The sequence below is a fragment of the Molossus molossus genome, unplaced genomic scaffold (assembly GCF_014108415.1).
Source record: "Molossus molossus isolate mMolMol1 unplaced genomic scaffold, mMolMol1.p scaffold_m16_p_3, whole genome shotgun sequence".
Lineage (NCBI taxonomy): Eukaryota > Metazoa > Chordata > Mammalia > Chiroptera > Molossidae > Molossus > Molossus molossus.
In genome coordinates, this window is record NW_023425366.1 from 118,294,257 (window position 1) to 118,306,260 (window position 12,004).

Below are 12,004 nucleotides of genomic sequence, written 5' to 3' on the forward strand. Positions count from 1 at the left end.
GAGATGCAAATTAAAACAACAATGAGGTATCACCTCACACCTGTCAGAATGGTCGCCATCAACAAATCATCAAACAAGTGTTGGCGAGGGTGTGGAGAAAAGGGGACTCTAGTGCACTGCTGGTGGGAATGCAGACTGGTGCAGCCACTATGGAAAACAATATGGTGTTACCTCAAAAAATTAAAAATTAAACTTCCATTTGACCCAGTGATCCCACTTCTAGGAATATACCCTAAGAAGCCTGAAACACCAATCAGAAAGAATATATGTACCCCCATGTTCATAGAAGCACTATTTACAATAGCTAAGATCTGGAAACAGCCCAAGTGTCCATCAGTAGACGAATGGATAAAAAAGCAGTGGTACATATACACAATGGAGTACTATGCAGCTCTAAGAAAGAAAGATCTCTTATCCTTTGAGACAACATGGAGGGACCTGGAAAGTATTATCCTAAGTGAAACAAGCCAAGCAGAAAAAGACAAATACCACATGATCTCACTTATAATGGAATATAATGAATATAACAGTATGAGGAATAGGGTAGACCCAGAAACACGGAAGTAGGGTACAGACTGACAACCCTCAGAACAGTGGGTGGTGGGGGGTGGGAAGAGATAAAGCACAGAACTTACATGCATGTATGCATAACCAATGGACATGGACAAGAAAGCTGGGGATGGGGTGAGGGTACATGGGGAGGAGAGTGTCAATGGCGTAAAAAAAGAGAAACATCTGTTAGAAAAATAAAATTAAATAAATAAATAAAAACAAACAAAAAAACTGCCTAGTTAGGTGGCTTGATTGGTTAGAGCATTATCCCATACACCAAAAAGGGCTGAGATTTCAATTCTCAGTTAGGACACATGCCTGGGTTGAGGTTTGATTCCCCAAACAAGGCACAAAGGGGAGGCAGCCGATCAATGTTTCTCTCTCATATGAATGCCGCCCCCCTTCCTCTCTCTCTAAAATCAATAAATATATCCGTGGGTAAGGATTTTTTTAAATTACAAAAAGTATCAAAACTGTAATGCACTATTTTAAAACAACTTTAAAAACATTCGGAACTATACAAGACATGAAAGAACATTGTAACTTAGAATTTTAAAAATGCAGAAATTTAACAATTAGAAATAAAACATTTCAGAAATGAACACTAAAGTAGAAGAACCACAAGAGCAAATAAATATTTAATAGTATAAGAGAACTATCAGGTAAAAATAGACTTTAATGAGCCGGGCTGGTGTGGCTCAGTTGGTTGAGCGTCCTTCTATGGACTAGAAGGATGTAGGTTTAATTCCTGGTCAGGGCACATACCCAGGTTGCGGCTCAATTCCCAGTGCGGGTATGCAGGAAGCAGCTGATCAATGTTTCTCTCTCATTGATGTTTCTACCTCTCTCTTCCTCTCCCTTCCTCTCTGAAATCAATAAAGATATTTTAAAAAACAGACTTTAATGAGAAGCAAAAATAATAAAGATGAAAGTGACCAATAATGAAGATAGACAAAAAAAATACAACATCAGAGATAATGGAGTACCTGGAGAAGAAAACCAAAGCTAGAACTAGAATAAATGCTAAAAAGTAAAAATGAGTATGTGATTCAAAAGGAAAAGAAAATTATATATGTATGTATATTTTTTTAAGTAATTAATTTTCAATACTTTTTTTTTTTTTTATCCTCACCCGAGGACATTTTTCCATTTTTTGTACAGATAGAGTGGGAGGGAGAGAGAGGAAGGGAGAGAGAGACAGAAACATCAATGTGAAGGGACACATCGAGTGGCTGCCACCCGCATGACCAACCAGGGCCGGGGACAAACTGCAACCGAGGTACGTGCCCTTAGCGGGAACCGAACCCGGGTCTCTCTGTACCACAGGCCGACGCTCTAACCGCTGAGCCAAACCGGCCAGGGCAATTTTCAATACTTTTTTTTTTAATCCTCACCCGAGGATATTTTCCCATTTATCTTTAGACAGATTAGGAGGGAGGGAGAGAGAGAAACATTGATGTGAGAGAGACAGTGACTGGTTGCCTCCCACGCGACCATAACCAGGGCCAGGGACGAACCACAACCAAGGTACATGCCCTTGGCCGGAATTGAACCCGGGTCTCACTGGTCAGGCTGATGCTCTAACCGCTGAGCCAAACCATCCAGGTCTCAACAGACTTTTTGACAGTGACACTTGTGCCAGAAGAAAATGGGAGTCATAGATTTAAAATATTCAAGAAAAAAATGTATTTCAAGAATTTTCTATCCAGCAATACTGATGACCTTCACGTATATATGGCACCAACTGTTACCAACATGCAAGAACTCAGGGAATATTGTTTTCATGAGTGCTAAATAATGTACTAGTCCTGGCCGGTTTCTCAGTGGTTAGAGCATCGGCCTGCAGTGCAGAGAGACCCGGATTCGGTTCCCACTAAGGGCACGTACCTCGGTTGCAGTTTGTCCCCAGCCCTGGTTGGGTTGTTCGGGTGGCAACCACTCTATGTGTCTCTTTCATGTCGATGTTTATCTCTCTCTCTTTCCCTCCCACTCTATCCGAACAAAAATGCAAGAATGTCTTCGGGTGAGGATAAAAAAAAAGAATGTACTAGAGAATGACCTAGAGTGACTAGAAGACATCAACATAAGAAACTGATGATGAGTTAAATATAGTTACTTGTAGAACTAAGACTAGATGAGGTTTAAAAGAGATATTATGTCATTGCTACATGATCTGACAATGTAGACACAGTACATTGTAAAAAAAAAGTGAAATTAGAAATAGCATATGCAAAAATTTTTTTTAATGTTTTTAATAACCATAACCAGTTGTGACAGCATTTTATATATAGACTGCTGTATGTAATATGGGATAAAATAAATGAGTAATTCTGGAATATTTTCTTTTATTTCTGTCCTCTTGTGTCCTTGAAAATCAGGATTCTTAATATGGAATAAAGGAGATACATATATCATATAAAAGTCATTAAGTAAAAACCCTGAACTTAAATAGAAACAGTATGAACTCACAAGGATATATATATATATATATATATATATATATATATATATAAGCTCTGATCACTGAAAAGGCCTGGAAACAATGTACAAACTGGTACCAATGAGTATTCCTAGCACCAAAATTGTGGTTTTTGTTCAAATCCTCACTCAAGGATATTTTTCCATTTTTCTTCAGCTAGAGTGGGAGGGAGGGAGGGAGAGGGAGAGGGAGAGGGAGAGGGAGAGAGAGAGAGAGAGAGAGAGAGAGAGAGAGAGAGAGAGAAACATTGACGTGACAGAGACACATCAACCAGTTGCCTCCCGCATGACCCCGACCAGGGCTGGGGACGAACAACAACCGAGGTATGTGCCTTCGACTGGAATTGAACCTGCAACTCTTTGGTCTGTGGGCCAATGCTCTGTTGAGCCAAATGGCCAGGGCTCCTGTTGATCTGGTCTTTCATCAATTTAATTCGCAGGCCCAGACAAAAATAACCCCAAGTGGGTAAAGGTAAAAAGTATGCCTCCTCTACTCCAGATATCAGGGAAGCAATCAATGACTATTAGGACTGTGTCAAAAAGACTCAGGAGTCAAGTTAAAGAGGCTCCTGCTGGCCAAAGATGGGGCAATGTGAGCTTCAATAATGATAGTAACTTCAATGAAATGAAATGACCAATTTAAACCCATGAATTGATAATGATGTGGGTTTTTTTTTTCCAATTATAAGAGGAAGTTTATTTAGAAAGTTACAGAGGTAGTGGAAGTGAGCCAGCTGGGCTGCGCAGGCACAGAAAACAAGTTACATAAGCAGAAGAAAGGCTTGTTGGAGCTTAGGAGAAAGGCAAAGGTAATGGGTCTGGAGGGAAGAAGGGGAAGAGAAACGTGCAGGCATGCTCCTGAGAAAGAGAGCATGACAATAATGACATTTTTTTTTTCTTTATTGATTTTAGAGGGAGAGAGACAGAAACATCGATGAGAGAGAACATTGATTGGCCGCCTCCTGCATGCCTCCTACTGGGGATCAGGCCCACAAGCTGGGTATGTACCAACCGGAAATCGAGCCAGTGAGTGACCTCTTGGTGCATAGGTCAACGCTCAACTACAAAGTTACATCGGCCGGGCGATAATGACATTTTAAGAAGAAAACTAACTGATCACCTGAGGATGGCAGAGAACCAATTCATTATTTTGAAAACTGGACAAAGGAGCCTTAGCCAATGTGGATCAGTGGTTGGAGCATCAGCACAGGTTTCATTGATTCCCAATCAAGGGCACCTACCTGGGTTGTAGGTTCGATCTTAGGCCTCAGTTGGGGCGCGTGCAGGAGGCAACCAATTGATATGCCTCTCTCACACTGATGTCTCTCGTTCTCTCTCTCCCCCTTCCCTTCCACTCTCTCTAAAAATCAACGGAAAAATGTCCTCAAGTGAGGATTAACAAAACAAAAACAAAAAAAGAACACTGGACAAAGGAAAGAATAAAAGATTTATCCGGCCTCTCCTATATGAACTATACAACAGAGTAACTTAATAGTAGATAAGGGGAAGATTGGCCTTATAAAATTATTCCAGCTAATATTTGGAAACAAAATTATAATTAGAATCTCACTATCATGCAATCTCCAATGAAGTAATTGATCTAGGCACTGAGTATCAATAATCAATGGCTATTATATAAAAAAAAAAGATTAAAAAAACAGATATCAGCCCTGGCCGGTTTGGCTTAGCATTTAGAGCATCGGCATGCAGACCAGAGAGTCCTGGGTTCAATTCCCACTAAGGGCACATACCTCAGTTGCAGTTTGTCCCCACCCTGGTTGGGGTTGTGTGGGTGGCAACCAGTCGATGTGTCTCTCTCACATCACTGTTTCTCTCTCTCTCTCTCCCCCTCTCTCCCTCCCGCTCTATCTGAAGATAAATGCAAAAATGTCCTTAGGTGAGGATTAAAAAAAACAAACAAAAAAAACCCAGACATCATATGCCTCCTGATAAATAAATACACCATTATCTATATAGTCTTGCCAAAGGAATTAAATCCTGGTCTGATAAATCCTCTGGGTTCAGCTGTAAATTTGCAGGAATTATAGAGGACAGAAGAACACATCAAATTGTACTACAAATATGGTAATGAACAAAATCCAAACTATGGAAAACTCTACAAATTAACCTGCTAATGTCCTTCAGCAGATACATTATAAGAAAAATAAAGAGATTGAGGGGAAGCATGTAGATTAAAAGACTTAAAAAAGGGCCCCAGTGCCCTGGCCGGTTTGGCTCAGCGGTTAGAGCGTCAGCCTGCGGTCCACAGAGACCCGGGTTCGGTTCCCGCTAAGGACATGTACCTTGGCTGCAGTTTGTCCCTGGCCCTGGTTGGGTCGTGTGGGTGGCGGCCACTCGATGTGTCCCTTTCACATCGATGTTTCTTTCTCTTCCTCTCTCTCCTTCCCGCTCTATCTGAGTAAAAAATGGAAAAATGTCCTCTGGTGAGGATTAAAAAAAAGGGCCCCAACTGATTTTTCTCAGTGGTTAGAGCATCGGCTCGTGGACCAGAGTCCTGGGTTCGATTCCCGCTAAGGGCACATACCTCAGTTGCAGTTTGTCCCTGGCCCCATGGTGTTGTATGGGTGGCAACTAGTCGATGTGTCTCTCTCACATCAATGTTTCTCTCTCTCTTCCTCCCTTTGTCCCTCCTGCTCTATCTGAAGATAAATGCAAAAATGTCCTCAGGTGAGGATAAAAATAAAAAAAGACTTAAAAAGGCATATTAATTTTTTTAATGGACAAGACTAAACATAGAAGGCTAAGATAGGGTACTGGTAAGAATATTACAGGCATGATGGCCCACAAGCTGCATAAGGATGTGGAGAAGAGAAGGCTAAAAGGTCAATAGACTAGAAGTGCCTATTAAGGTTAAAAAAAAGATGTAGTAGTAACCAATCCCCAAAATGTAAATGCCCGATTCCCTGGGATTTGGGGAAGGAAGATAATTTGGTGAGGCAATCAATTTGTATTTAGAGAGATCAGGGCTCTGCTTTATTAGTTTTGTGACCTTGCCAAATATTTACCCTGAGCCAATTTCCTCATTTATAAATGAGTACAATAATATTTATCTCATAAGGCTTTTCAGAGGATTAAAGGAGATAATGGATGGAAAAGGCCAAAGAAAGTGCCTAGGACACAACTCATAAATGTCCTTTTCTTTCTAGAGGTAAAAATCAGTATTTGGGGCCAGTTCAGTTTCAAAACTAAAATGTTCTTTTACTATCTATATGGAGCTTTTCAATCTCTGGAAATGTTTGTTACACAATCAAATGAATGTGACTAAATGATGTGATAAAAGATATGACTAAATGAATGTGACCTAAGTATGAAATGTGAAATTTTTGAAAGGAAAGCCATCACCATAAATTTTCCTTATATCACTCTGCTGACCCAATGAAATACTTAGGGAGACAGTAAATGGAACCTGGCAAACTTTAAAAAATAAAAGACCCATTAGTATAATCATTAAAAATAAGCAAACATATATTGCAACATGTTTTCCATTGTATATACCACGTTCTGTTTATCCATTCATCCACTGATAGGCATTTGGAATATTTTTCCTTCTGGCTATTGTGAGCAGGAGTACAAGTTTTTTTTGAACTCCTTTTTTTCCCCCAATTATTTTGGGCAAATACCTAGGAATAGAATTACTGCGTCATATAGTAATTCTATGTTGAAGAACCACCAAACTGTTTTCCATAGCCGCTACACTATTATGAACCTCTAGCAATGTATGAGGGTTCCAATTTTTCCACATCCTTGCCAACACTTATTTTCCGTTTCGTTTTTTTGTTTGTTTCTAATATATATATATATACACTAATATATATATATATATATATATATATATATATACTAATATATATATATATTTTTTTAAATCCTCACCCGAGGACATTTTTTCCATTTTTTATTCAGATAGAGTGGGAAGGAGGGAGAGAGAGAAAGAGAGAAAGATCAATGTGAAAGGGACACATCAAGTAGCTGCCACCCGCACGACCAACCAGGGCCAGGGACAAACTGCAACCGAGGTACGTGCCCTTAGCGGGAACCAAACCCGGGTCTCTCTGGACCACAGGCTGATGCTCTAACCGCTGAGCCAAACTGGCCAGGGCTCTAATATGTTTTTATTGATTTTTTTAGAGAGAGAAGAAGGGAGAGATAGAAACATGGATGTGAAAGAGAAACATCAAATGGCTGCCTTCTGCACAACCCCTACTGGGGATCCAGCCCACATGTGCCCTAACTGGGAATGGAACCTGGACCTCTCAGTCCATAGAAAGCAGCTCAATCCACCAAGCCACACCAGCCTGTGGATTTTTATATTTTATATTTTTATTTTTTGGTACGTGCTTCTAGTGGAAATCGAACCCAGGACTCTCTGGTCCTCAGGCCGACGTTCCAACTGCTGAGCCAAACTGGCCAGGGCTGGATTTTTATTTATTTATTTTTATTTTTTTAAAAGGCTGTCCTAGTGGGTGTGAAGTGGTATCTCATTGTGGTTTTGATTTGCATTTTTCTAATGACTAAAGATGTTGAGCATCTCTTTGGGGTCTTGTAAGCATTTGTGTACATTCTTTGGAGAAATGTCTTCAAGTACTTTGCCCATTTTCTAACTGGGTTGTTTGTCTTTTTGTTGTTGAATTGTAAGAGTTCTTTGTATGCTGTACATGCTAGCCCCTTATTAGATATATGACTTTCAAATATTTTCTCCCATCTTGTGGACTGTCTTTCCCCTCTTTTTTTTTTTTTAATCCTCACCTGAGGACACTTTTGCATTTATCTTCAGATAAAGCAGTAGGGAGAGAGGGAGGAAGAGAGAGAGAGAGAAACATTGACATGAGAGAGATACATCGAGTGACTGCCACTCACACAACCCCAACCCGGGCCGGGACAAACTGCAACTGAGGTACGTGCCTTAGGGGAACCGAACCCAGGACTCTCTGGTCCATGGGCCAACAATCTAACCTCTGAGCCAAACTGGCCTGAGCTCCTTCTCTTTCTTGATAGTATCCTTTGATGTACAAAAGTTTTAAATTCTGATGAAGTCCAATTTATCTATTTTGTTGTTGTTATTTTTCTGTGCTTTTGGTGTCACACCTAGAGTCCATTATCAAATCTAAGGTCACCCCAGCCCCATTCATTCAAAAGATTATTCTTTCCCCATTAAATGGTCTTGGCATTCTTGTCAAAAATCAATTGTCCATGAACGTATGGGTTTATTTCTGGACTCTGAATTCTATTCCATATCTATATGTCTAGTTTTATGTCAGTAACACAGTCTTAACTACTGTGGCTTTGTAGTAAGTTTTCAAATCAGAAGTGTGCATCCTCCAACCTTGTTCTTTTCTAAGACTGTTCTGGCTATTTACGGTACCTTGCAATTCCATATGAATTTTAAAATCAGTTTTTCCATTTCTGTAAAAAAAAAAAAAAAGGCTATTGGAATTTTGACAGGGATACTCAATCTAGAGATCACTTAGGGGAGTACTGCCATCTTAACAATATTAAGTGCAAGATGACTTAATTTTAACATCAAAATTATAAGCACCATTATTAACTTTATTAGGGAAAATGTTGCTTTGAAGTTGAGGCCAACATATCTGCATAGACTCTCCTCTTAAACATATCTAGCAATATTAACAGAATTATGTGACACAAAAGGTAGCAGTGGTAGACAGAGAAATGCGGCATAACCTAGAATGACTTCTGTCCACTTTGATATATAAAACAGTTATCTCTTCTCCTGATTTTAACAATTTTGCCAGTCTAGGGAACAGGATTATACAACAGTAAATTAAAGTTTATATGACCAAAACACTGGGAAGACAGACAACTCTTCCCTTGTTCAATCTGCCCTCTCCCCAACACTTGCCAAAATAAATGAGAGGAAGCTGGGCAGGTTTTGGTTTTGTGATTTATAACCAAACCACAGAACTGGGACAAGGGACTTTCACTTCTTCCACAGAACTGTTTAAAACATTAACTCAGTGGAAGGTGCCAAAAAGTTTCCAAAAAGGAAATATTCCAGGAGGGTAAGGAAGTGATAATCATAGAATATTCAACCTTTGCCTATTTCCACTGTACCCAAAAATAATCTACTCCTATTGGCTTGGAAAATAGAGCCTCTACTTAGAATACATGGTATCTTAATTTTTCCACACACTTTTGCACCCATTTTCTCTTTCTGATAAATCTTGAAAGGTTAATCAAACATAAAGGCAATCCTGACCTTTTAATATATTAAATATTCCTTCATGTTCCTGGCTTATGTGTTTTGGCAGTGCAGTTCTGCCACAAATGCTGGCAGGGAACATGTAGTATTCTCATTGAAATAATATGGACCTACTAACATTGTTTCTGGACACTGTCCTTCAACACAGTCACATTAGGTGACTTCTTCCTAATTCTAGTGGAAGAGTGTGAACCTCAGAGCTTAGGCTGGAGATAAATCACAATAGGATCCAGGTCAAGGGGGCCCTCATGATTCATCTTGGACAAAAGAGAAAGCTGCCCGAGAACCTTATTCCTTGAAGGGAGGAATCATGTATAACTCTAAATCACAATTACCCCTCACCCAGTTTTTTGGCATCTCCTTTACACTTAGCCTACTGAATTTGCTCAGTAGGTATTGGTTAAATGTAATGACCAATTGGTCTCTAATCTAGAGGCCATCAAAATCATCTGTAAAACTTTCAAAAGACACTGATTAGAAACTCTGCCCAAGATTTATTCAGCATGTATAAGGATGGTGTCCAAGCATTTCCAGTTTAAAATATTCCATAGGTGCCCTGGCCGGTTTGGCTCAGTGGTTAGAGCATTGGCCTGTGGTCTGGAGAGACCCGGGTTTGGTTCCCACTAGGGGCGTGTGCCTCGGTTGCGGTTTGTCCCAGGGCCTGGTTGCGTCATGTGGGTGGCAACCACTCGATGTGTCCCTTTCCCGTCGACGTTTCTCTCTCTCTCTCTCTTCCTCCCACTCTATCTGAACAAAAAATGGAAAAATGTCCTTGTGTGAGGATTAAAAAAAAAAGAAAAAACAAAATAAAATAAAATATTCCATAGGTAATTCAGTTGAGAATTTAAAGTTTAAGTAACACTCCCTTCTCTACACTTTAGCTAACTCATTTTGCTTAAAAGAATAATACTGTATGGCCAGATTGGGGGAGGGGAGAAGGTTTTCTTCCCTGGGTCTTTAAGAGATTTAAGTCCTAAATTAAACTCAGGCCCTTCATTTACAATTTGACTAGAAAAAAATAAGTGCCACCTTTACAACTGTTCTTCACACCAACCCAGGCATGTCCCTGTGCATTAATCATATTTAAATATTTTTTCTGTATCTTATGTTTTGTTATTTTAAAAATCTTGTTGGTGGGGAGACTGCCCCTTCCAGGGCTAGCTAATTCCTCAAGACATTAATCAACTTACTTGGCAGCAGCCTCTTATGTGCAAGGCAATCAACTCCTTTAACTCTCACAGACAAAACCAACATTGCCCCTGCCCTAAATCATCCCAGGGCTAGGTACCAAGCAACTAGAGGCCATTGCTACTGCCCAAAGCCTACCAAAATTATTCAAACTAGCCAGTCATTAAAGGCTTACCCTGTCCTGCCTTGCCTTTCTCATGGTACAAAGGTTCTGACCTAAGCTTTCCCTTCACTCCTGCTTCTGCCTCCAGGCCAAAATCTTCCTGCAGTGAGGCAATGCCTCTTCTCTCCAGAAATCTAATACATTTCTTCTTTCAACGGCGTTGGCCTCTCCATATTGTCACCCAATCACCTCTATAAATTAAAATCCCACCAGTACAAATGAGACACACCACCTCACCCATTCCTCTGTGCTGTCTACCACTCTTGTGCTGTCTGCTTAACTGATCCAATTGGAAATCATACTACAGACTAACATAGATTTCTAAAACCAAGTAACTCCTAAATTCCTTCATACAGAAAAGCTCTTGGAATTTCTATTAGCATTTGACACTCAGCACTCAGAACCAAAATGTAGTATGACCCAGCAGTTACTCTCCTAGATATATTTACAGCAGCATTATTTATAATAGCCAAAAAGCAGAAACAGCCCAAATGTCCATCAACTGGTAATAAACAAAATTTGATATATCCATACAAGGGAATATTATCCAGCCATTAAAAGAAATGAATCGATTCATGCTACAACATAAACCTTAAAAACAGTATGTTAAGTAAAAGCCAGAGAAAAGGCCACATGTTGTATGAATCCATTTGTATAAAATGTACAGAACAGGCAAATCCATAGAAACAGAAAGTACACAAGTGATTGCCAGGGGATGGAGAAAGGGGGAATGAGGAATGACTGCTAATGGTACAAAGATTTCTATTTGGGATTATAAAATGCTCTGGAATTAGACAGTGATGACAGTTGCAAAACCTCATGAATGTTCTAAAAACACTTTAAAGGGGTGAATTTAATATGTGATATATATATACACACACACATTTTAAACTTCTGTGTGTTATTCTCTTCCCTCCAAACCTACTCTTCCCTGTAGTCCATTATTTCAGTGCTCGAGCCAGAAACCTACAAATTGTTACAAAGAATCAGCTCATGACAATTCAAACGCCTCCATTCTCTCCACTCCAAATGCGAATTCAGGCAACCCTCATTTCTCATCTAGATTAGCAGCTTTCTAATGGGCCTCCAGTCTTGCCATTCCAAATCCATCTTTATGCTGCAACTAGAACGTCCGTTCAAAACAAAATCTTCAATGGCTTCCAATAACCCCAGGTTAAAGTTCAAACCCTTAATGTGATTTATAAACTCCCTCAAATTTCGGCCCGTGACAAACCGCTCCTGCCTGGCTGGGTGTGTCACCTCAGCCTCAGTTCGCACGGCGTGTCTCTCCAGCTAACGCCTCGCGACCTCCAGGCCTCCACCTGTTCGCTACCATCTCTGGGGAGGAAGCTCTCCCGCCCCATTAGGCCGCATTTAGCACG